The 26,742-nt window shown below is 41.4% G+C and overlaps 1 long non-coding RNA gene across 15 annotated transcripts in view; it reads right to left on the minus strand.

Moving 5' to 3' along the window:
- LOC129462706 (uncharacterized) overlaps window positions 1–26,742 on the minus strand; it is a 152,939-nt gene that overhangs the window by 56,724 nt on the left and 69,473 nt on the right. For 13 of the 15 annotated variants that reach the window (XR_010115689.1, XR_010115696.1, XR_010115692.1 and 10 more), the window contains 5 exons: window positions 25,557–25,682; window positions 25,277–25,344; window positions 12,308–12,353; window positions 10,833–10,953; window positions 9,186–9,329 (listed from right to left, as the gene is read on the minus strand). This is a non-coding gene — a long non-coding RNA (uncharacterized lncRNA). The remainder of the gene's footprint in view (window positions 1–9,185; window positions 9,330–10,832; window positions 10,954–12,307; window positions 12,354–25,276; window positions 25,345–25,556; window positions 25,683–26,742) is intronic. The other 2 variants (XR_010115690.1, XR_010115695.1) reach the window with 2 other exon arrangements.

Here is a 26,742-nt window from a genome sequence, read left to right on the forward strand (position 1 = left end):
TTTAGGGGAATGTTTCAAGTTCAGTATTTCATGATTTACCTAACCTCAATTGCAGACAAGGGAGAAACTCAAGTTTTATAGGTAAACTGCCAAGAACAAGGCTTGGAAAAGGTAAACAGGTACAATAGTAGTAATGTGCTCCTGTCTAAAGCTGAAACAATAACCAGAAGAAAGAGAAGATGGGGAGCTAGGAAGCCCAAGATAAATGTACATTTTTATTCAGATTCTCGAAGAGGTGTGTGACCCAAAAAGGGTTAAAAACGAATGCTGTCTATGTTATTTTGTAAACTGCATTTTTCAGTCAGTACATCTTGTCATCTTATCATGTCATTGAATATTCCTCTACAACATCTTTTCAAGTAGCTAGAAGAATTTTATTGTATGCATGTGCCATTATTTATTTAACTATTCTCCTAAAGTTGAACATTTAGTTTACTTCCCATTTTTGCCAGTATCAACTTGTAATTAAATCTTTGCGTACATCCTTAATTATTTGCTTTAATATAGTAAAGGGGTTAAATTACAGGGACCAGGCTGGGCTTGGTGGCTCACGCCTGTAATCCCAACACTTTGGTAGGCTGAGGTGGGTGGATCACGAGATCAGGAATTTGAGACCAGCCTGGCCAACATAGTGAAACTCCATCTCTACTAAAAATACAAAAATTAGCTGGGTTTAGTGGCGGGTGCCTGTAATCCCAGCTACTCAGGAGGCTGAGGCAGGAGAATTGCTTGAACTCAGGAGGCGGAGATTGCAGTGAGCCGAGATCGCGCCACTGTACTCAAGCCTGGGTGACAGAGCAAGACTCCATCTCGAGAAAAACAAAATTATAGGGCCCAGTATTTGTAACTGTATATGGGAAAAACATGGCTTTACACAGGATATTTCATCCAGGTTTGAGATCATAATCTTCCTTTAAATCAAAGAGCACAAAGCTAGCAACTTCAAAAAATTAACATTTAACAGCATTTGTATTTATTTACATTGAATTGCTTTACCATTTATTCAAGTTGCTTTACCATTGCTTCAGTCAAAGCAGCAAAATGTTAGTAATGCTAAATTGAAAGAAATTCTGAAGGTGCCATCTGGAAATGGCAGCACCTTGGCACTAAGAAGCATTCTTGACTCAATATTAAGATACTTGTCATGGCATTATTTTCTGATTCCGGGGAGTTTTAAAGTATATTCAATTGAGTGATAATCTTAGAAAACAATCATGGACCTCTTCACTATGTTTCCAAGAAAGATCTCAAGTCTTCGAGATTAGCACAAATCTTAAAAGGTCATATCTGAGTACTTTTGGTTTCTTACCTCCTAAAAGGCAAACCAGGCCATTTGTTGTTTTGCCTGGTAACAAGAGGAAAGATCTTCTAAAATTAGTGTGAAGCCAGACCTACTGTGAATTAATAATGAATAGAATCACTGATTCCATAAATAACAGGATTCAGGGTCGAGAAGGTCAGCTTGGCTGCACTCCTAGAGGAGTAAAAGCGCCTCCAAAGTTAATGCTAGAAATAAAAGGTAGGGAGCCACGATGTTTCTAAAGGAAACCTAAAGAAAATCTTGCTGTGCAGGATGAATTTCAGTAGTGGCCATTCTTAAAGTCAACTGCATCTCAGATAATCACAGTCAAAAAAGTAAAGCTAATGAACCTCATCCAACAACTTGGTTTAGGATTATTGTTGTGATAGCATACTTTCTGTCATGTTAGTCATCACCATGAAAAGCTGTTTTTAAAAAGTGATCCCAGGCCGGGCGCGGTGGCTCACGCCTGTAATCTCAGCACTTTGGGAGACCAAGGCAGGTGGATCACCAGAGGTCAGGAGTTCTAGACCAACCTGGCTAACATGGTGAAACCCCCATCTCCACTAAAAATACAAAAGTTAGCCAGGCATGGTGGTGGGTGCCTGTAATCCCAGTTACTCAGGAGTCTGCAGCAGAAGAATCATTTGAACCCAGGAGGCAGAGGTTGCAGTGAGCCAAGATCATGCCATTGCACTCCAGCCTGGGCGACAGAACAAGAATCCACCTCAAAAAAAAAAAAAAAGTGATCCCACTCTCAGAAAACATGAATAGGTCCCTGGCCTGTATAGCCCTCCCAAGTGGCTTTGATCTTCAAACCTACATGTTGTCAGGTGAATTAATTTTTTTTTTTTTTTTTGAGACAGAGTCTTGCTGTCACCCAGGCTGGAGTGCAGTGCCACGATCTTGGCTCACTGCAACCTCTACCTGCCAGGTTCAAGTGATTCTTCTGCTGCAGCCTCCCGAGTAGCTGGGATGACAGGCACCCACCACCATGCCTGGCTAACTTTTGTATTTTTAGTGGAGATGGGGGTCTCATCATTTTGGCCAGGTTGGTCTAGAACTCCTGACCTCTGGTGATCCACCTGCCTTGGTCTCCCAAAGTGCTGGGATTACAGGCATGAGCCACCACGCATTTTTTTTTTTTTTTTTTTTTTTTTTTTTTTTAGACAGGGTCTTGCTCTGTTGCCCAGGCTAGAGTGCAGTGGCACGATCTCGGCTCACTGCAACCTCCGCCTTCCAGGTTCAAGCAATTCTCCTGCCTCAGCCTCCTGAGTAGCTGGGATTACAAGCGTGCCACCATGCCCAGCTAATTTTTGTATTTTTAGTAGAGACAGGGTCTCACCATGTTGGCCAGGCTGGTCTCAAACTCCTGACCTCAGGTGATCTGCCCGCCTTGGCCTCCCAAAGTGCTGGGATTACAGGCCTAAGCCACTGGCCTGGCCGTCAGGTGAATTAATTTAACAGACAAGACAAAACCCTTAAGGCTACATTTGGATCCCCTATAAAGCTCTGATAGTCAAGGAATCTTGAAAGTAGCCCAACAGCCAAGAACTTGTCTCAAATTGTATTCCGTTTTCTTATTTCTGATGAAACTTGGTTTCCAGAGATGAAGAGAAATCTCATTTTTTTTGTACGTTCAGGTGTTCAATTGCTGTTGTTCTTCTAAAATGGTAGTTTTCTTCCCTTTAATCTACCACTTCATGTAACCTTGTGATATCAAACAAGGATATCACATTTTGAACAACACTTAGCACAGGCCAAATACTTTATGAAATGGGCATGACTCAAACTTGACAAAGTGAAGCATAAAGACCCATGCTGCCCTTTTCCTAGAAAGCTGATGAATCCTTCACCAATTCTTTTCAGTAGTTTCGCTCCTGGCCCACAGGGCTGCTCGCTTTTCTCAGCACACACTATTTACGTATCTTTCAGTATGGTACAGATTCTTTGAAGACCTTCCCTTTGTATCTCTAAGATAGCTAAGTATTTGAAACATCCACTCCACTTAATTAATGCAATCCAAATAGTAGAGATTAAATCATCTCAGGCTTCCAGGCAAATGGAGGCTCTTTCCTCTGCTAGGTCACAAACACACACACAAATAGAAGCAAATGTACACATATGTAAAAATACCCATCGACTCCAGAATTGCTCACTACAGAATCCCGGGAAGCTGCCTTGTTACTAAAAGATCCCAAAATAAAAATACAAGAAAATGGATTCAAGGGAATAAGGTAAAATTTCACCTTTGGAGAGCTGGCTCTGGACAGGATAAACTTGATCCCGAATTTGGTCACAGCATGCAGTTTTTTCATGGGTTGGCACAGAGGACCAAGGAAGAGCAGACCTGGGAATCACAGGAATGCTCTGTCTCAGGCTCATGGATGCATTGGCTGAGAGCCCCAAGCACATGAAAGTTCTATTGCCACTATCATGGTCCCACTGTGGGAAGACCCACTGTTAAGTCAGGTTACATGTTTGAAATCAAAATTTAAAAGTATGCTCCTCTAAGCTAATAGTATAGAACTGTACATGACCTTGGCCTACTCTAACCCAGTGAAACATTACCAGCTTAGTAGAGCAGAAAGAGGTCATTTTCAAAACTGGTTGAATTATAACAGGATTTCCTGAAGGCCAAGAGGAAACCATGCTGTTTCACTGCAAGCAAAGCAGAGTGGGCCAGGATAATAAAGTACTCAGGAGTGAATCCTGGCACACAGAGAAATTAAAGAAACATGTGGCCAGGCACTGTGGTTCACGCCTGTAATCCCAGCATTTTGGGAGGCTGAGGAGGGTGGATCACCTGAGGTCGGGAGGTCGAGACCAGCCTGACCAACATGGAGAAAACCTGTCTCTACTAAAAATACAAAATTAGCCGGGCGTGGTGTTGCATGCCTGTAATCCCAGCTACTTAGGAGGCTGAGGCAGGAGAATCGCTTGAACCTGGGAGGCAGAGTTTGCAGTGAGCCGAGATCGCACCATTGCAATCCGGCCTGGGCAACAAGGCAAAACTCTGTCTCAAAAAAAAAAAAAAGAAAGAAAAGAAACATGTAGGTGGGGATAAGAGTATTCTTAGGGGTTGGGTGGAGTCACACAGAGGTGCAAAAATAAAGGAAATACATAGAATAGTGCATCCACAGGTCAGGAATACCATGCCTCCACTTGCCCCAGGGTTCTGCACACTGCAGGCACTCAATAAATGTTAATTGACTGAACTAATAGGCTTCATAGTTCCAACATTCAGTCCAGTGCCTAATTAGCTAGTCCAGGCAAGCCCTGTTAATACTATGTTTGGAGAATGAGAGACATGAACTGGTTGAGTGACCTCCTCAGGTTACCCTCTGTGTTAGAGGCACAGCCAAGACAGGAGTCCAGAGGCACAAGCATCCACCAGCCACCAATGAACTGGTCCACCAATGATGAGGCCAGGAGCTAAGGGGGCAGGAATGCTAAGATAAATGGAATGTGAAGTCTAAATTCAGAGAATTTTCAGTTCTCTCAGATCACAAATGAGAACATTTAAAATGAACTCATCAAACTCTCCCACCGGGTGGCTCAAGAAATAGGAGCCTCCAAGTTCAAGTGAGAAGTTGTACAGGAAGAACTCTAAGACGGCACAAGAAAGTTTCATAGAGAGGGCATGAGCTCTGGAAGCAGGCAGTCCTGGCTTTGAATCTAGCTCTATTACTCACCAGCCATGACCTGAAGCAACTTAACCTCTTCAAGACTCAGTTTCCTCACCTGTAAAATGAAAATGATAATGATTGTCTCATAGAGTTGATATGCGAAGTAAAGATGTGATATAAGCCCCTAACATGATGAGTGGTTCAAAATGGGGCACTCAGGTACAAACCCACAAACAAAATGCTAGTTATGACAATGATTCCGCTAGGAACAGCAGAGCATCAGTCAGAAGTCATGTAAAGTTTCCACTGACTTGATGAAAGGAAATCTAAAGTAATGAATAAACACATGAACAGGTCATTCAAACTGCAGATTACAAGGATAGTTTTTTTCAGTATGAGAAAAATGCTGTTTGGTAGCTCACAAGCGGATTTCACTCTGGAGCAGTGCCCTTGACACAGAGCAGGCTGGGCTTTCTAAATCGTCTGCTCTCTCTCTCTCTCCCTCTCTCAGCTTCTGATACATGATGTTCAGCAAATACACCACATACTGGAGAATGGTATATCACATACCCTGTAGACTGCATTTTATGACAGACTCCCAAGATTGAGGGCAGATGTACTATGCACTTGAATATGCCCAAAGTTTAAGAGTTAAGTTACTTAATGCTACATCCAATGGCATCATTTGCAACAGAGCTGGCTACCAAAAATGCATTTGGGGATTCTCATTTTCCAACTAAAAACTACATTAAACCAGCACAGTGCATTGGAATTTTATATGAGACTGTAATAGTTGACAACATCCGTATCTCCATATCAAAGAGAAACCATCCCTTTTTCACAAGGAACTGATTTCAAAGGGAGTTATACTTCTGACTGAGAGACACTCCAGCGATCTGGACCTAGAATCTCTGAGACTGTAGATGTTGAATGATATTAGTGTTATAAGAACCTCAGTTATTGTTGTTGTTATTGTTATTATTATTATTATTATCATCGAGATGGAGTCTCACTCTGTCGCCCAGGCTGGAGTGCAGTGGTACAATCTCAGCTCACTTCCACCTCCACTTCCCAGGTTCAAGCGATTCTCTTGCCTCAGCCTCCCAAGAAGCTGGGATTACAGGGACACGCCAAGAAGTCCAGCTAATTTTTGTCACGCCAAGATGTCCAGCTAATTTTTGTATGCTTTTGTAGAGATGGGGTTTTGCCATGTTGGCCAGGCTGGTCTTGAACTCCTGGCCTTAAGCAGTCTGCCCACCTTGGCCTCCCAAAGGGCTGGGATTCCAGGTGTGAGCCACCTTGCCCGGCCTGACCTACACTTTTCTAAGTCCATTTCGCAGTTCTCAGGTCACATCTGAGGTGTGTGTCAGTCGCATCCGACACAGTGATGACTCCCTTTCCTCTGAAACCGTTTCTTTACTTGGCTTCCAACACAAACCCTTTCTTCATTTTCCTCCTACTCACTGGGCATTCCTTCTTAGACTCCTCCCCTGGTCCAGCCTTTTCTCTCTGACCTCATAATCTTGGAGGGCCCCAGGGCTCAGCCCTCGGGCCCCTTTTCTTCTTATTCACCCTCTTGGTGATCTCACCTGGTTTCATAGCATTTAATATCACCAGAAGCTGCCAAATGTGCACCTCCAGCTCAGACTTCTCTCCTGAACCCCAGGCTTCTTTTTTTTTTTTTTTTTTGAGATGGAGTCTCACACTGTCACCTGTCACCTGGGCTGGAGTGCAGTGGCACGATCTCGGCTCACTGCAACCTCCGCCTCCAATGTTCAAGTGATTCTCCTGCCTCAGCCTCCCAAGTAGCTGGAATTACAGGCACCTGCCACCATGCCCAGCTAATTTTTGTATTTATAGTAGAGACGGGGTTTCGCCATGTTGGCCAGCTGGTCTCGAACTCCTGGCCTCAAGTGATCTGACTGCCTCGGCCTCCCAAAGTGCTGGGATTACAAGTGTGAGCCACCACGCCCGTCTGAACTCCAGACCTTTATCCAGCTGCCTGCTTCATGTATCAAACTTAACAAGTCCAAACTTGGACTCCTGTTCTTCCCTTTGAAGCCAGCTCCACTCCCAGTCTGCACTCTCTCAGTCAATGGTGACTCTATTCAAAACCTTTAGAGTCTTTCTGGACTCCTCTTACTTTTTTTTCTTTTCTCACATCCGAATCTTGTTGGCTTCCTCTTCAAAATATATCCTGCCTCCAACCACTTCTCGCTACCTCCACTGCTGCCACTGTGTTCCAATCCATTGTCATCTCTCTCTTGGATTATCACATTCCCTTCCTCACGACAGTCTCATTGTCACCCAGGCTGGAGTGCAGTGGAGCGATATCGGCTCACTACAACCTCAGTGATCTTCTGATAGCCTTGTAGTATAAAGCAATTCTCTCTCTTGACCCATCATAGCTGTCCAGGTACCATTTAAAGAATAACAACAAAAGGTGACCATTTAGACAATTTAAGAATTACATCCAAAAAGCAAACACACGGAGAAAAAAGCAAAACAAAATATAGGCTAGTGAGCACAGTTAATTCCTATAGCCAGTTACAAATCCTTGCAACTTTCTCATTCCTTTAGGTTCATAGAAGTCAGAAGACTTCAGGTTGAGGAAAGCCAGGAATATAAAAGCCAAGGTCAGCTTTTAATTTACCTTTAACATGATCAAAACTAAACTTTTGCCCGGCAGTTTTCTCAGTAACAAAGGTAAGCAATTCCACCTTCAAAGGCATTTTGGGGTCTACTCAACAGCCTCGATTGCACTATACCCTGTTTTCCTCAAAATTAAGTTTCATATTTGTAAATGTTGATCAATAAACTAGTCCTGCTTCCCCAGGTTTCACGCTCAATCCTGAATGTCCTTAGGGGGACACTGTGAAATTTATAAGGGCTCTGCTTCTTCTGCCTTCCTTTAAAGGATGGTGTTCCACTAAGATTCACCTTTCCATCTTCCACTCTCTTATCTTAATTTACAAACTTTCCCTGAGTAATCTTGCCCACTTCTTCCCATATGCTCATGACTCTCAACCCTCTACCTATCTCTAGCTCAGGCCTCTCTCTTGAGCTTCAGATCCATATATCCCTGGATGTCCCATTCTCAAACACATAGTGCACATACAGAGTTCTTTCTCTCTGCCAAATGTACACCTCTTCCTCCCTTTCATTTTCCTTACTGGTGCCAAGATCCATCTAATCACTCAGGCCAGAAACCTGAGCATGGTGCTGTAAGATCACAGAGGAGAATCCAAGCATAGTAGCAATTTGCTGCAGGGGAGGAATGCAGGGAGGCATTCCAAGTGACACAATGTAACTATAGAGATGACAAAATAAGAAAAAGCATGGTATGTGTGCTGTTAGGATAGAATAGGACAGGCTGAGGTAACAAATAAAACCCCATAATCTCAGTGGCTTTTTCTCATTAAAAAAAATCTTATGCCAATTGGTCAGCTTTCCTGCAACAGAAATTCAGGGCCCAGCCTGCTTCCATTTTACAACCTACTGAGTTAGAGTTTTGCACATCTTAGCATATGGACAAAAGAGAATAAGCATGAAGAACTCAGACCCCCTCTTAGTTTTCCTGAACCAGAATGTCATATCCCTCCACTCACTTTGTTGTTGTCAAAAATTTGGTCAGTGTCCCAACCTAGCTGCAAAAAGAAACTGGGAGATGTCTTCTCATCTGCCTAGGAAGGTGAAATGAGGTAGTGAACATGTAGCATTTTCCCCACTACGACATGTTTAGGAAACTGTAAGAAGACTGGCATACCTAGAAACCAATGGGAATTATGGGTTGGGTTGGAGGTGTAATATGTGTTGTGGAGAGAGGGTAGGTAGACAGTGCTAAGAGACACAAGAACGTAGGTACCGTGGCCAATATAACTGGAAGGACTGGGTGGAGTCAAGAGCCTGAGTGCCATGCTAAGAATAGCATGCCAGTTCAATGGGAGTTTAAAGATGGGAAGAGAGCAAAGACAGGGAGAGGTGGTCAGTGGAGAATCCTAGAGCTCAAACTTCTCAACTTGAGAGCCCCAAGTAAAGGACCAGCTCTTGCTCCAGGACCAGCCTGAGGTTCCAATTGCTTTAAGAATCATCGAATGCAGACCAGGATCTGAGACTCTAACCTAAAAACAAACTGAAAAGTTCTGTGTTCATTACCTCTGGACATTGTGTGATCCGTCCTCTAATGGCCTGGCTCCCACAACCTCCCCACTGGCACTCCCCTCTCAGCTGCATCCCATCTCCCTCCTCAGGCTCACCTCCCTTTTCTCTCCGGGTTCAGCCTTTCTTCTTGATTTTGGTGGGTGCGGGTTCTTGGCCCCTTCTCATGGGGCTCTACCTCCAGTAGTACGTGCCCCAGCTGACTTGCATTCTGGTTTACACTCAGCCATCTTCGACCAGGCCTATCCAATCAAAATAATAACATTAATAACTAGCACGTACTAAATGGTTACTATATGCCAGGCACTATTCAAACATGTTTTATAAGGTCATGTGATGTCAATATACTATTGTGGTCTCATAAGAGTATAATACTGTATTTTTACTGTGTACTTCTTTTATGTTTAGATGTGTTTAGATACATAAATACTTACCAGTGTGCTACAATTCCCTGCAGTTTTCAGTACCGTAACATGCTGCACGAGTTTGTAGCCTAGCAGGAATAGGCTATACCATATATCCTAGGTGTGTAGAAGGCTACACCATCTGAGTCTGTGTAAGTACACACTACGATGTTCACACAACCGCATGATCGCCCAGTGACACATTTCTCCAATCTTGTTAAGCAATGCATGACTGTCACATGACTGTATATAATTATTTATTCTCAGGAAAAAACCATGAGGTAGGTGGTATTGGTATTGCTTTATGCAGAAAAAGAAACAGATGCAAAAAAGGCTAACTTGCCACATTCATGGCACTTATAAGTGGTCAAGCTAGAATCTGAATCCAGGATGTCCGACTTTTAACCAGACATAAGTTAAAAGTGCTATCGGTACTACTAAGTAAAGGATGAAGGCGAGGAAAGATAGAGACAACATGGCTTCATGATCTTGAAAGAAAAAAACATGCAAGTGGCAGTTGTAATCACTAAGAAGGGAGAAGAAACAGTCTCCATTATAGATAATTGCAAAGAAGGAAACGCCACCAGAGGATAAAAAGCCTCCAATCATTCACACAAGGGATATTTGTTTCTTAAAAGGGAGACAAACTCCTGGAAGAGGATAGATACGCCTGATTTTTTCTCAGTGGAATTTCACTTGCCCTGGCAGGTGGGTGGCAGGGAGATCTGAGGCCCCTCGAATTACAGCTCCTGGGCCGTGCCTCAGAAAAGTCCATTCGTCTCGGTAGAGCCCCTCCCACAGACGCACAATGTGGCCGTCTCGAGCTGGCCCGAGGCTTGACGTGTAGTCAGCCGAGCACACAAAATGAGAACTGTTTTCCTGCGTGCAGCTGGCGCGCGCTTTCCGCTAGTCGCAGCTGCTTGGAGCCCTGCGCGCTGGCAGGGCCACGCCCTCGATGAATATTCATGCCCAGCTTGGGCCCGGAGCCCGGGATTTCAAAGCCCCTGAAGGGATTTGAAGGGGCGAAGGAGCTTCCTGATAGGGAGTTAGAAGGAAGGAAGGAGCTGGGCTTTGTCCAGGCTTGCTTTTGAAGACTACAAAGAGGAAGGGTCACATGGAAAGTCAAATCCCGGGTTGCTAATCTAGGCTAGGTCAAGTTTGCAGTGAGAGCTAGCTCCCTCCCTCCTTGTAATTTATCGAGTCTTTCAATGTCCTTTCACACAGACAACGTGCAATTACTGGTGTTTCGCAGACAGGCTCTCTTTCTAGCACTGGGGAGCATGAAAACAACCGAAAGTAGGCTTTTAACTGGGTTTTAAGTGTTTACTGCATAACTCTTACCCAGTTAAACGTCTGCGATGACAACGCTCCTTCTTCTCACATAGATTTCTGTGCATGGATTTTAATTTGCACACATTCTTTACTTGATCTATGATTTTTAGATACGTCAGTCTGTCATGGGCTAGAAATTTTAAAAAAACTTTTAAAATGCATATACTCTTAGGTCTAGTTGAGACACTAAGTATTAACCCTATTTATTAGTACTCACGTTTGGCTATTATTTTTATTAATGGGGAGATTTTCCCAGCACAGATCATCTGAAAGAGTAGATAGTTCCCAAATGCATTTCACTGACTTATAATACTAGGTGGGCTTTTGAGTAAGTGGATTCACTGTCTTTTGTTGTTGTTGGGGCCATAAAAGTGTTTACTTTAGAATCCACTTAACAGAAATTACTGGAGCTTTATTGAGTGCCTCTATTCCATTAATCCCTCCATTAAGAGAGAGGCTCTGCTTTTTACCTACAAATTGGAAATGGAAGAAATAACATTGGGAGGAAACTAAAGAATAAACAGGAATACATTGTGAAAGCATTTAGCTACCTTAAATGAAGGCAAACCCCTCCCCCACTCCACTTCCATACTGGAGAACTGAACAAACATGCAGATATGACGGTAGAACCACTGCGAGCAGCCCATGGGATCTTATGGGAAATAGAATGAGGATCAGACAAAGGACATAAACAAATGTCCCATAAACTTGGATTCTAGCAATTATAGACAGACACATTTGCCATCAATCCCCAGCAAAGTTCTAGGTTGGATAGTTAAGCAAGCAGCTAGTGAGCACTTTAAAAAGGTGACTCCTAAGAACCAGTAAGAGTTCACCAGAACTAGTCAAGCCAAACTGTATTTCCTTTTTATTTATTTTTAAAAAAACGCTTGACTTCATCACAATCCCGAAAACAATGAACATCTTGACAAAAGGATGACCTATGTCCCCCAACCATTTTTTTTTTTCTATAATGGACTCAGTATTCAGAATTGCTAAATTGAGTATCTGGTTGCTCTATTAGTCCATTCTTGCATTGCTGTAAAGAAATACTTGAGACTGGGTAATTTATAAGAAACAAGGTTTAATTGGCTCATGGTTCCACAAGCTGTACATAGTGGCATCTGCTCCTGAGGAGGCCTCAGAAAGTTTACAATCATAGTGGAAGGCAAAGGGGGAGCCAACATCTTACATAACTAAAGCAAGAGGAAGGCGAGAGGGAGGTGCTACATACTTTTAAACACCCAGACCTCATGAGAACTCTGTCAGGAGAATAGCACAAAGGGGATGGTGCTAAATCATTCATGAGAAATCCACCTCCATGATCCAACCACCTCCCACCAGGCTCCACGTCCAACATTAGGGATTACAATTCAACATGAGATTTGGGTGGAGACACAGATCCTAAACCATATCAGTAGCCAAAAGAGAATAGACTTTAGAGCCAGAAGGAAATGGGTTTGATTCCAGGCTCTGCAACTTACTATTTGTGTGAGTAGATTGGACATCTCTGAATCTCAGTTGTCACAACTGCAAAATGAGAATAGAATATTTACTTCATAGATATTAAAGAAAATACATAGGTACTCAAGAAAGGGCAATCATTATTAAGATACAATTCAAAAGGTACAAATACAAACATAAACTCAGGAAAGAGAAGAGCTGAATCGAATAGTTCATATAGAAAGAATTTTTTAATTTATCAAAAGCTCAATATGAAATAACAAAGTGACATGTTTCAGGTGCAAACTGAAGCTTATTAATATTAGTACATGGAAGCTAATAGTAAAGAGTCCCAATTAATTTTACTTGGTCAGATCCTATCTGAAATTCTCTGGGTAGCACACCTGAAAGGGAGCAAGGAAAAATTAAATAACATCTAGGATGATATAAGACCCAGCAACCACAATATCTGAGAAATAACTGAAAGAAATGGTGGTTTTTATCTAGAAGAGGTTACAAAATGGCTGTCTTCTGATATTTGAAGAGCTATGATGTAGAATAGGTATAAAATGGGTTTGTATGGCTCTAAATGGTAGAATTAGGAGACATGATTAGACGTTGCTATGAGATAGATTTTAGACTCGAACACGTAGAAGAGCTGTTCAGCGTAGCAATGAGCATTCCTGAAAAATAGTAAGCTCACAATTACTGAAAGAATTCCTGCAATGAGTAGAATTCAGCTGTCAAGAATACTGTAGAAGAGATTATGGCATTGGAAAAGAGTGGTCTAGTCTTAGAGTTAGTCATACACCATATACATGCCACCACCCCCAGCAATGGGAGGCTATGACTAATCAATGACAGCTGTCTTCCCTGCTGAGCTAAACTCAGCCTAGCAATCTTTTTCATTACAATGCTCCATCCCCACCAATTTATCAGAGTTGACAACCTATCCAACCCAGATGATCCCTTAGTGTCTCTAAGATCCTATAACTTAAATTTTTCCCCCCTATAGCATGTCTATAAAATATGTCTGTAAATTAACTAGAAGGAAAGTCATAGTTAAGCACAAAATATTTCCAGGTATCTGTGTATGTTTGTGTGTTTATGTCTGTATATGTACATATATGTGTGATAGCATATACATGGCTACTCCAAAACAGGAATCTTATGGGGGAAATAACATATGGGCCACAGGAGCCCTTAAATAGTGAATCTCATTTGTGACATGCCAATAGTTAATGATGTTGCTTTCTCCTCCACAAAAATTCAAACCTTTTGCTACCCTATTCCACCCCTTATAAAATTTCAAACTTATTTTGTAAGTTGTAACTTTTGGAGCATCACAGGCAGGTTGGTAGAAAAGGAGAGAATGTGAGGAATTGGCAGAGATAGTGCCAGAGTACTTATAAACTCTCAAGAAAAGAGAGGATTTTTATTAGTAAGCAGAAGTGGCCAAAGAGAAGCCAATAAGAGATTAAATTACAATGTTCAAAGGTATTAGCAAACTTAGATTCCAAACTAATGGGTGGGCAGCAGGAGGTACCCCTGGAAGGAGTCCTGGTTGAAGACAGGTGGGTGGCAGCTCATATTTTGACTCCCTAGCTAACAATTAAGAAGAACAAAAATTCTAGTTTAACTCTCAAGGAGAGGGAAGAAGGTGCAAAGACAATTCAGTGAAGAAAAGATAGTCTTTTCAATAAATAGTGCAGGAATAATTGGATATCAGTATGCAAAAACAAAATTGAATCCTTACCTCTCACCATTTAGAAAATTATCATGAATCACAGACCTAGATACAAAACTTATTAACTATAAAACTTGACATTTTCTTTAAAAAAATTAAGGTATTTAATTTCAAAAGTGAGTCAGTTTAAAGACAAATATAAGTAATAACAGTATATACAAGTGGGATACAGATATGCAAAAATTATGAAGTTGGCACTCCTCCACTGCCCTTTAACACACTGCCTCTGAGGGCTGAGAGGTATCATAGCCCCAGCCAGGCAGGATGGTGTTTAATAAAGAACTCAGTTTCAGGAAGAATGTCTGTCAAACCAGGAAACTCTGCCAGAACCTCATCATGTGGGCATGGGAAACTGTTGGATGAGGATGTGGAGAAGCTGCCATTTGCAGCCCAGCGTTTCCCTAGACTCCCAGATCTCAAGTTTAGGAGACAGGAACATGAATTCTAGTTGTCACAAGTCAACACTTGTGCAGCTAATTTTCGGCAGCCTGGCCTGAACATAGCGGGCTCAACTGGGCAGGCAAAAACCTGAAAAGTAAATGTATCAGCACCTGCAACTAATTGAGCTGAGTAAGGTAGGAGAAAGGTATGTGCTTCTCATCTCATGTTTTAAATTCTTGGACCTTAAATTATGATGTCAGTTACAACATCTTCCTTTATTCAAATCAAACTCCACTCTCCAATGTCAAGAATTCTTTTTTTTTTTTTAAGACCGAGTCTCACTCTGTCACCCAGGCTGGGAGTGCAGTGGTGTGATCTCGACTCACTACTACCTCTGCCTCCCTGGTTCAAGCAATTCTCCTGCCTCAGCCTCCCGAGTAGCTGGGATTACAGGTGCCCGCCACCACGCCCGACTAATTTTTGCATTTTTTGTAGAGACAGGGTTTCACCATGTTGGCCAGGCTGGTCTCGAACTCCCGACCTCAAGTGATCCACCCACTTCAGCCTCCCAAAGTGCTAGGTTTACAGGTGTGAGCCACTGCGCCCAGCCCAATGTCAAGAATTCTAAAAGAAGGTATGTAACAAATTTTTTAAGAGATCCCCTGACAATTGATTTTCTGAGAAAGTTACAAAATATTCCTTCCTTCTTTACCTATGAAAGTCTTAGACATATAAAGGCAATATGTAATAAAGCTTAAAAGCATTATCTATGGTGTCAGGTTGTCTGGGCTCCTAATACCTGTGTAAGCTTGGCCTGGGTTCCTAAGCTCTGTGAACCTTAGTTTCCTCTTCTGTAAAATGAGGATTCCACCGCCCAACACGCACACAGAAAGGAAGTGTTTATTTCAAGGTGCATTTAGCACATAGCGAACCGGAGTTACAGAGCAGGGAGGAGAGTTGAAAGTCATCTAGAATCTCTCTCTCCTCTGTTGTACTAGTAGAGCAAGGCCTGGAGACATTGGTAACTTACCCAACATCTCATAGCTAAATTAGGGGCAGGTCTGTTTTTCAGAAATTGAAGTACTATCATTTTTCATTTCAGTTTCCTTTCCTCTCTTGGTGTTTGGTATAATTTTCTTGGTACCTCCTCTTCTTATGCTAGACTGACAACAACTTGCACCATATTTTACTCTATGATTTTCCACGGCTTTTCTGTGACCCCACATCCTTTAGCACTCCTACATTGTGAAAGCTGAACACCATCTGTCATTAATCAGCGCACAATGGTCCCTCAAGAGCTTGGTAAATGTCTTTTCTGTAAAGCATCCTTCTCCTTTACGCATAATGCAATGTTATAATTTAACTTTCAAGATCCACTCAGGGTAGAAGGGATGATAAGACAGGTCCATACATAAACATTCTCCCCCCTGGACAGTATGACTATAAATATACCACAATGTGCTCTTCTTGAGCTAACAACACATTACCTAATGATCTTCTACTTCCAGGCTTTTAAGAGCCCTTCTCCCAGAAAGAAAAGATAATGCATTGGTTTCTACATCGTTTCTTTAAATTATGGGCAGAAGCTACTATTCTAAAAAGATTATCTAGTTAACACAAGCTAATTCAGATGAGAAATCTCCATTGCCTTCCTGATGATTTTTCCGAAGTCTATAAACTTCAGCATAGAAGTCATAAACTACAGCAGGTTTTACTAATAACAGCTAACCAGAAGGACAAGCTATTTGGAAATTAGGTCACATCTTAGGGCTTTCTGCCAAACTCACACACAGGAATAGTAACATCTTTGCCAGAATATCTCTGAACACAAAGAACAATGATAGATAATGTTGTTCTGCTGGGAATGCTGAACGGCTGGATTCCTTGTGTGTAGGGTGTCTTGGAGTAAGTTTCCTGACCAAAAGAAAGAGGTTGAGGGGAATGCTTTCAGTATCTGCATTTCCAAAATAGAATTTTCTATATCAGTTTTACTATATTTTATATTTCCTGCACCTAAAATGCCTGGTATGGAATAGGGGATTCAAATGTACAGAACAGAGGAATGAATGATTGATTTTCTTTCCCTTCTTCTATTATCCCATTTGCGTACTGCCTCAGAGATACACATAAAAAAGAACAAGCTAACAAGCTTTATCAGTGAAGAGCTCAGACTCTCCTTTTTGTTCTATTGCTGGTGTTTGTGGGACATTTGTTCAGGGCTCTGTGTCATCAAGTGGCCTTTGAGTGCCCAGAACTCTGCCCTTGTCTCACACCTGTCCTTTCTACCTTGAAGAGGAATTCTGTCAGGGAAAAGAGTTTAAAGTCCTGCCACACGTAGCACCTGGGAGCCTGTTGAAAATGTAAAATCTGAGAGCCCACCCCAGAATCAGAATCCGCATTTTAAGGGACTCCCCAGGAGAGTTTGAAAAGGACTAGTTTAAGCCTGCTTAAAAGTGGATCCTCCAAACACTACTGCCTGCTGGTCTCTGAAGATGTACAGCCTAAGATTGTATCCCAGGTTGACAATGGTTTTTAGAAAGGGAAGAAAGACAAGACGCCCACCAGACTTTGGAAGCTTGCAAATTAACAGTAGTCCTTAGATTCATGGCAAAGGACAGAGCATCTGCTTCAGGGGACAGAGGTACACTGTTGGCACAGGCAGGAAATCGAAATTCGCTTCTGTACATCTTTGCAAGACTTTGAAACTATCCAGGGCCCCTTCTTGTTTTTCTTCTGTGTGTTTCATAAAAACTGTTGTCAAAGCATTTCAAAACTTGAAGTTACAACTGATTGCCTAGTTGCTTATTAAAAGAATAAAGCTCCATGGAGGGTGCAAATTCCCATTTCAGAAGAAATCAATAGAAATTGCTAATCTGTCAGTGATAAATGATTGTATGTATTGATTTTGGGGCTCTTAGCATCAGCGAGGAAAAGGCTAATCATTCTGGAATGTGTGTGCACTTAGAGCATAGCCCCAGGGAGCAGAGAGCTTGCCTGTTAGCCCAGAATATGTTATAAACAAATTATAGGCAAAAAAATTCCTTTACTGTGGTAGAATTCTCTATTTCAGCTCCTCTTTAGCATTTACAAGGCAAACAATACCAGGGATGGAACAAACATTTAACAGCCATCTGCTTTGTATGCAGAATTAGACAGACAGAGTCACATGCAGTGTGACACTTTAATCTTTCTTTTAAAATACTGCCAGCAGCATTGTTCAATGAAACCCTGTCCTTCAATGCAAACTCTAAAAAACATGCCATAACTATTCTACTGGTTATGTCGTAAGAGACTGCCACATAACTGATAAAGGATGAGAGAAACCACTGGAAGCATCTATATGTCCCTTTGTAGATGGAATTTTTTCATGTGGCTTCCACTGTCTGCATGCTTCCCTCACACATCTCCACTGGTTAAAATCTTGTTTATTCTTCCTAGCTCTCTATGGAACCTTCCCAGAGCCTACAAACTAGACTTTGCTTTGCTTCCTCTGTGTTCTCTGTGTTCTCATAGCAAGTTATGCGATCTTCTAGTACACCACAGGACTCTTTCTACCTTACAGTCTAGCTGCTTGGCATGCTTCATCACTATTGCTACACTGTTTGCTTCTTTAGAGCTGCACCCTTATTAATCTGTGTGGCTTTCCATCTAGCACAATGCTTGGGATATTGTGTGCAGTCCATTAGTAGTGATTGATTTGAACAACTGAGGATTTATTGTGTTCTCATTATCCGGTATTTCATATCCCAGTTCAACCAAAGAGCAATCAATATGGAAAAGCAAATATTAGGGGAAAAGCAATGGGACTACACTAAGGTCTTAATTCTCTTTGTTAGCCAGTCAACAAACAAAATTAGCACCGATCATGTACTTGGAAAGAGGAAATTATAAAATGAGGAAGTTCCAATCAGATTATGAAGTAAAAATCGGGGGGTGGGAGCAAGTACAAAGCAAAAACACGAAGCAGGCGGAGTTTCATCCATCATCTTTCTACACCATCTGTCCTCCTCCCTCTGATTTCCTGCTCTCTGCAGTTTCTTTGTTCCTTTCCCATGTCCCTGTATGTGCATCTAGTATAGCTCTTATCACGCTAACTGGTAATTAAGTCAGGAGATTAAGTTTGAGCCTAGGCCATACTTGGGGTTCAACTATGTCTGTTTCCCAGCAATTACTCAAAGACCAAAACTGTTCTTACAAAAAGGAGCTGATGCAGAATTTGAAAAGGGCTGTGATCATCAAGGATTTTGGAAGAAGAGGGGCCCAGATACCTCTGCCTTGGGACACAGAAAACAAAATGTTGCAATGAGCAAGGGGAAATTCATTCTCCCCATTTCTGCATAGAAGATAACTGGGTCACAGTGAAATGTGGATTGAAGGACTAACCCTATTTTGACATTTGTTCATTCAAAGTTCACGTATGTATTGAGCAGCTAGTAAGTGTGGGGCACTCTTCTAGGTCTGATGAAGACATGAAGAAAATGGACAAAACTTCTGCCCTCATGGGGTGTGTTGCTGCTGTGTGATGACCAGGGGCCACCATCTGTAGCAGAGTATTTATACTCTTTTAACCCCTCACTCCAAAAGAGGGGGCAGCTGGCTGAGCTTCAGAAGGAAATGTCTCAGTTACTCTGCTGTCCCTATTTTCTTCCTGTCTTTTGGCTCCACATTTGCTCACTGGGTTAAACTAGTCTCTTCCTTTTTAGAGCAGATCAATTTAGAAAACAGTAAGAATTTTCTACGATAAGCTATTCGAGAGACACTGGCTGCTGGTCAGGCTGCCTACTACAGAGATTTCTCCCCTGTAAAATGTTGTCTAGAATTTTTTGAAAAGCTTTAAACTAGTATAAGAAGTAGTATTGTTTCTTCCATCATTTAATAAAAGTTTTAAAAGTTAAAAAAAAAAAAAAGAGATGAGGAAGAAGTACCAGATACCTGGAATCCTTGAGGCTTGAAAGCAGCAGCTACGAACAGGGGAGAGCTGAACTGGAGAAGCCTCAGGGGTCAGTGTGGGAGTCTCTGTGAAAAGGCTGGCAGGAATTTAAGTTCCTATATACGTAAGTGGGCCAAAGCCTGTGAAATCTGGGTTATTTTTCTTATGAGGACCATATTTGCACTCATAAACTGGTGAAGCCTGGACAAATTTAGGTTACATTATAACTTATTTTGTTATTTTCTCCCCTATTAAAATATGAACACATTGATGATAAGGACTTTATCTTGCCAGCACCTTGAAGGGTGACTGGCATAGCTAGGTGCCTAGGAATTATGTGAGAAAGGAAGGAAGGGAAAATATTTAATTATTTATAAATATTAAGATAGATCTATTTTTTAGGCTGGGTGCGGTGGCTCACGCCTATAATTCCAGCACTTTGGGAGGCCGAGGTGGGCGGATCACCTGAGGCAGGGAGTTTGAGAGACCAGCCTGACAAACATGGAGAAACTCGTCTCTACTAAAAATACAAAATTAAACAAAAGCCAAAATTGACAAATGGGATCTAATTAAACTAAAGAGCTTCTGCACAGCAAAAGAAACTACCATCAGAGTGAACAGGCAACCTACAGAATGGGAGAAAATTTTCGCAAACTACTCATCTGACAAAGGGCTAATATCCAGAATCTACAATGAACTCAAACAAATTTACAAGAAAAAAACAAACAACCCCATCAAAAAGTGGGCAAAGGACATGAACAGACACTTCTCAAAAGAAGACATTTATGCAGCCAAAAAACACATGAAAAAATGCTCATCATCACTGGCCATCAGAGAAATGCAAATCAAAACCACAGTGAGATACCATCTCACACCAGTTAGAATGGCCATCATTAAAAAAGCAGGAAACAACAGGTGCTGGAGAGGATGTGGAGAAATAGGAACACTTTTACACTGTTGGTGGGACTGTAAACTAGTTCAACCATTGTGGAAGTCAGTATGGCGATTCCTCAGGGATCTAGAACTAGAAATACCATTTGACCCAGCCATCCCATTACTGGGTATATACCCAAAGGACTATAAATCATGCTGCTATAAAGACACATGCACACGTATGTTTATTGTGGCACTAGTCACAATAGCAAAGACTTGGAACCAACCCAAATGTCCAACGATGATAGACTAGATTAAGAAAATGTGGCACATATACACCATGGAATACTATGCAGCCATAAAAAATGATGAGTTTGTGTCCTTTGTAGGGACATGGATGAAACTGGAAAACATCATTCTCAGTAAACTATCGCAAGGACAAAAAACCAAACACCGCATGTTCTCACTGATAGGTGGGAATTGAACAATGAGAACTCATGGATACAGGAAGGGGAACATCACACTCCGGGGACTGTTGTGGGGTGGGGGGAGCGGGGAGGGACAGCATTAGGAGATATACCTAATGCTAAATGACGAGTTAATGGGTGCAGGAAATCAACATGGCACATGGATACATATGTAACAAACATGCACATTGTGCACATGTACCCTAAAACCTAAAGTATAATAAAAAAAAAATACAAAATTAGCTGGGCGTGGTGGCACATGCCTGTAATCCCAGCTACTCAGGAGGCTGAGGCAGGAGACTCGCTTGAACTCAGGAGGCGAAGGTTGCAGTGAGCTGAGATCGCACCATTGCACTCCAGCCTGGGCAACAAGAGTGAAACTGTCTCAAAAAAAAAAAAAGAGAGAGAGATATCTTTTTTTTTTAAATGGTAGGAATCTATCCAGAGCCAAGCCTGATGACGATGTGATATATCTTTATCAATATCAGATGTTAAAATAAAGTGAGGAGATTGGAGGAATTCTAAAGATATTTTGAGAAATGGCAGCATTACTGGGATATGAGTCCCAGTTGTGACTTCGTTTCACAAAACACATTGGATGTCTGAACTGTGGCATGTATGCTAAAATATTTCTGGTATGTTATGGTCACACCTCATCCTGTCGAGTGGTAGCTTGTGTTTTTGATCATAAGGCCTGCAGAAATTCATTATCAGGGAAAGTTTTCACATACCCGTTTTATTGTTGTTGTTGTTGTTGTTGAGACAGTGTCTCACTCTCTTGCCCAGGCTGGAGTGCAGTGACACAATCATGGCTCACTGTAGCCTCCAACTCCTGTGCTCAAGTGATCCTCCTGTGTCAGCCTCCTGAAAAGCTGGGACTACAGGTGTGTACCATCATGCCTAGCTAATTAAAAAAAATTTTTTTGTGTAGAGATGGGGTTTCACTGTGTTGTTCAGGCTGGTCTCAAACTCCTGGCCTTAAGTCATCTTCCCACCTCAGCCTCCCAGAGTTCTGGGATCATAGGTGTGAGCTACCACACCTGGCCCAGATACCCGTTTTTAAAAAGAATCAGTAATGCCATCCTGGCCCTGAAATACTGAACTAAAGAAATGGAGAATCCAAAAGAAGAAAGATATAAAACTGATCAGCATTTTAACCAAAAAAATAAGTGAAATGATTAAAGTAGTACCCAAAAAGAAAATCTAAAAAGAAAAGGTTAGATGCTTTTGTTTAAAAATAACAGAAACAAACTCTGACTAGTTTAAGTAACAAAGAGGACTTATTGGAGGGATAACAGCAGAGTGATATTTAGCTGATTCACCCCAGCATGGTTATCCTACATGTTTATGGTTGGTTGGTGTTTATGCTCTACTCTTTGTTAAATATCTTGCCCATCAGCTGTGAACACTGGAGTTCCTCATACACTCTAAGAGCTAGATGCAGCTGGACCCCGAAAATGAGCAAGAATCAGTGTATCGTATCTGCTAGTTTTGGCAACAAGTCATGAAAACTCAGACTTAAACTGGCTTATAAAAGAGGTTGGCAAATGATAGCCTGTAGATTAGCTACTTGTTTTACTGGGACACATTCACATCCATTCATATATGTATTGTCTAGTACTGCTTTGGAGCAAAACGGAGGACTTGACTAGTTGTGACAAAGAACTTACTGACAGCAATCTTAAAATATTTACTCTCTGGCCCTTACAGATAAAGTTTGGTGACCCCTGGCTTCTATAATAGGTCATTTACTATCTAATATATTGGATCGAGTGCCAAGGTGGACTCAAAACTGCCATCAGAGGTCCAGGCTTTTTAGAATTCTTGATGCCATCTTCAGTGTTGCCCTCAAACCAGCATGGTCACGCTCATAATGGCAAGAGAGCTGACAATGGCAATCGGAACTAAGCACTTCCTTGTTCATGTCCAGCAGAAGACTAATTTCTCCCCTAGGAATGGAATATAAATCTTCAATCAGATGATTGGGCCAATTTAGGTCACATGCCCATCACTGGATCAACACAGTTGCCAGGGCATTGCCATGCACATAGTGTCTTGGACCAGTCTGCAACTCTCTCTAGGGATGGATGGATCCAGAAAAACATCAATATCAAGAAATGAAGAGTGGGCCGGGCACGGTGGCTCACACCTGGAATCCTAGCACTTTGCGGGGCTGAGACAGGCAGATCACTTGAGGCCAGGAGTTCGAGACCAGCCTGGCCAACATGGTGAAACCCCGTCTCTACTAAAGATACAAAAATTAGCTGGGTATGGTGGTGCACACTTGTAATCTCAGCTATCTGGGAGGCTGAGGAAGGAGAGTGGCTTGAACCTGGGAGGCAGAGGTTGCAGTGAGCCGAGATCGTGCCATTGCACTCCAGCCTGGGTGACAGAGCGAGACTCTGCCTCAAAAAAGAAATGAAGCGTGACTGTTAAGTGAGCAACAGTTCCCACACAACCAGGCACTGGAGGACCATGGAGGAACTTAGGAATTGTTTCTCTCTTCTATCTCTAAATCTTTGCTTCTCTCTTTGACTCTGTTTCATTGTTTTTTGTTTTTTTAATCGCAACCTGGTTTCTGCTACTTCTCCCAACATACAGTGGAAAATACAGCTACCAATAGCTCAGATATTTAATATTACAGTCTTACGGCTGAAAAAAACTAAGCTCTCCTTTTCTCCATCTTATTTTCAAGTTCCTGGGGAAAGATTTTGACTGGCCCAGCCAGGGTCAAGATTATCTTTTAACCAAAAATGGGGTCATGTTCTTGAGTTTGGAAACTCCCACTATAACCACCTAGACACTAGTACAGAGTCAGTTAATTCTGAAAAAGAGTGTTGGCAGATAAGCCAACAGGTGTCTGCTACAGTATGTTGGTTTCTTCATGTCAGGTAAAATCTATGTTTTCCATTATTCGTGATTGTATACATTAAGATTATTTTTCATTTTGAGAAACACAGACACAAAAAAACAGTCATTTAAACAAGACAGTTTATCTTTCATACAAAGCTGCAGAGGTAGACAAGCTTATTACATTTCTGTCCACTCATCTGCAGTGTTGCCCTTGTCTTCATGGTCCAAGATGGCAGCCAGAGCTCCTGCTTGCATGTCCATATTGGAGGCAACAGGACAGAGAAGTTGCCGTATACTTCCGTTAGTACTTTGCAAGGGAAATTGGAAAACAGCTGCTTTTTTTTTTTTTTTTCTGAACAGCTACGTGTCTAGCTTAAAACTCAGGGGTTCGGCCAGGCGCAGTGGCTCACGCCTGTAATCCCAGCACTTTGGGAGGCTGAGGTGGGCAGATCACGGGGTCAGGAGATCGAGACCACCCTGGCTAACACGGTGAAACCCCATCTCTACTAAAAATACAAAAAATTAGCCGGGCCTGGTGGCGGGCACCTGTAGTCCCAGCTACTCAGGAGGCTGAGGCAGGAGAATGGCATGAACCTAGGAGGTGGAGCTTGCAGTGAGCCGAGAATAGTGCCGCTGCACTCCAGCCTGGGCGACAGAGCGAGACTCCGTCCCCAAAAAAAAAAAAAAATGAGGGATTCTATCACTATGGAAGAAGAGAACACATATTAAGGGACCAATAGCAGTCTCTGCATTTTGATTGTTCATTTTTAGAATACATAAGCCTCTTAAGCTAGAATAGTTTCTTATTTATTTTTAATTGACAAAAATTGTGTATATTTATGGGGTACAATGTGATTGTTTGATCTATGAATACACTGTAGAAAGAGTCAATCAAGCTAATTAACATATCCATCACCTCATCAACTTATCAATTTTTTTGTGGTGAGGATGTTAGAAAGCTATTCTTTTAGCAATTTTGAAATGTACAATACATTGCACTGAATGGTGACCACAGTTAAAAGAGTTTCTTTTTAATACAGAAAGAAAAAGAGTAGTCATCATCAAGTAACAGAGTTTAAAATTACAACTCATGTTTTGTACCCACATAATTGAAATTGAAATACATTAAAGTAACAGAAAAAATATACAAAACACTGCCATTGTTTACTTATGTCATGTGTGGCCTTCAAATAAAGGCAATTTTGTGTCATAGTGAGGAGCTATCTGCCAGACAGTGACAACCAGTTCATGTCACTTTTGACAAAACTCTGTGTAAATTCTGTAGGTTTGTGGTATAAAAGGAGACAGATTAACATTCCTTAAATTCAGTCTCAGTCTTAGAAACATGAAATGCTGAAAAGTTATTTTTTGAGCCCAGGAATCTTCTCCCACCCATTAAGCTATCAAAATGGAAACGTCCAAAATGACCAGGTGTATTTGCTCAACTAAAAAAAAAGTGTTTCAGTTCTGCTTACTGCAATGACAGCTTGTAAAGCCTTCATCAAAGGAGGCTTTACAAGTTACAAAGCAAGCCTTTGTAAGTTGCTTTTTCAAATTATGATTAATGGGCCTACTCTTTTCATAGCCAGTTTCCGATGGAAAGAAGATTCAAGTAATATTCTCCATGCTACTGTGGTCTGTTCTTAGTGGTGACTACTACAAGCCTGACTCAGTCAATTTAGATTTAGAAAAAATAACAAAGCTCCAGTCTCATGCCTGTGAATGAATGGGGAGTATAGAAAGGGATTTTTTTTAGTACCTGAAAAGTTCCAGCAAAACTAAGCCTCATTGCCGAGGGTGTGTCAACTGTTCAGGGCAACACCCTTCCTGCAGTCAGGGAGTACAAGAGCACAGACGTCAAGTATTATTTGGTGACAAGAATAGAACATTATTCTGAGCAAAAAAGTGTTATTCAAATTCTACCAAAGCACACAGACGCTGTGACATGGTAATTATTCTAAGAGTGATTAATTTAGAAATTACCTAACCTTTTTGGTTTCTATTTTTGATGACATTTGTAATCTAAATGAGCAACAAACCTGTGCCTCTCCGGCTTTTACATCAAACTCCAAACCTGATTTCCACTTTTATTTTAGGATCAGCAACTCATTTATTAGCGTCAGTCTGTATCTCGGAGATATAAGGTCATTCTAGGGCCAGGTGATCTGCAGACAAGGAATGGAGAAGTAAAAGAAATTACTGCTATCGTTTTCAAGCAAAGCAGGAGAGTAACACGTCACCATTTGACTGTCCCCTTCCTCTCCTGTGCTGCCCCTAGAGGTCTGAGCAGAAGAGGAAGTCATAGAATGGCTGATCTTTGCTGAGGGTTGGGACTTTGGCCTCTTCCTGTGAATCAACAAAATAATCAATCCAGCATTGGTTGTACTTAATTAAGTTTTAGATCCTCAGCAGATCTGCTTATTAATCCATTCTTTTAGCAATAATTTTTCTAGCACCTGTCTCTACTGGGCTCTGTGTTAAACTATGGGTATACAGAGAATCATCAGAAAGGGGCCCCATTCTCAAAGAACTTACCATCCAGTGATACTGGTATTAGTTTCAGTTATAGGAATAAGCAGCATGCATTTAGGAAATGATTGACAGGAAATATGTACAAATGATCATAATGGTTAGATGAAATTATGGGTAATTTTTAAAACTTCCCCAAATTCCTACAATGTTATCATATTCCTATAATTATATTCATCTAATGGTTTGAATTTAAAAATACAACAGTAATCTCAAGCCCTAGTATTGAAAATTGAGTGATGAATTTTGATTTCTTCAAATAAAACTACTTTAAGTAATATAACCTCCATTATAAATTTTAAAAGTTACTTTTTATAAACAGACATCAACTACTTAATCATAACACAGATTCTATCTATCATAGCATAACACAGTTATTACAGCAAATCCACTTAAGTCTTCCTGGGACAAGGGAAAAGGGCATAGGTGAAAACCACAGAATGCAGTATCTTGGACTATTTTAGGCCTTCCAATGAGGGCAGTGAGATGAAGGGCCCTTTTTAACCTCTATACAAACCATGTTGTCGTTTACCATGCACCTGTGATGTAGTGGCTAGGCTTACCAGAAAACACTCTTAAGCAGCCTCAGAAATGTTGAGTCATTTGTACATGTAGTCTACCTCATAAGACTGAGAAAAGTACTTGAAATGTCTCAAAACAGAGAAGTATTAGTATAAACTTGTAACAGCTGCAGTG

The sequence above is a fragment of the Symphalangus syndactylus genome, chromosome 14 (assembly GCF_028878055.3).
Source record: "Symphalangus syndactylus isolate Jambi chromosome 14, NHGRI_mSymSyn1-v2.1_pri, whole genome shotgun sequence".
In the NCBI taxonomy this organism is placed as follows: Eukaryota; Metazoa; Chordata; class Mammalia; order Primates; family Hylobatidae; genus Symphalangus; species Symphalangus syndactylus.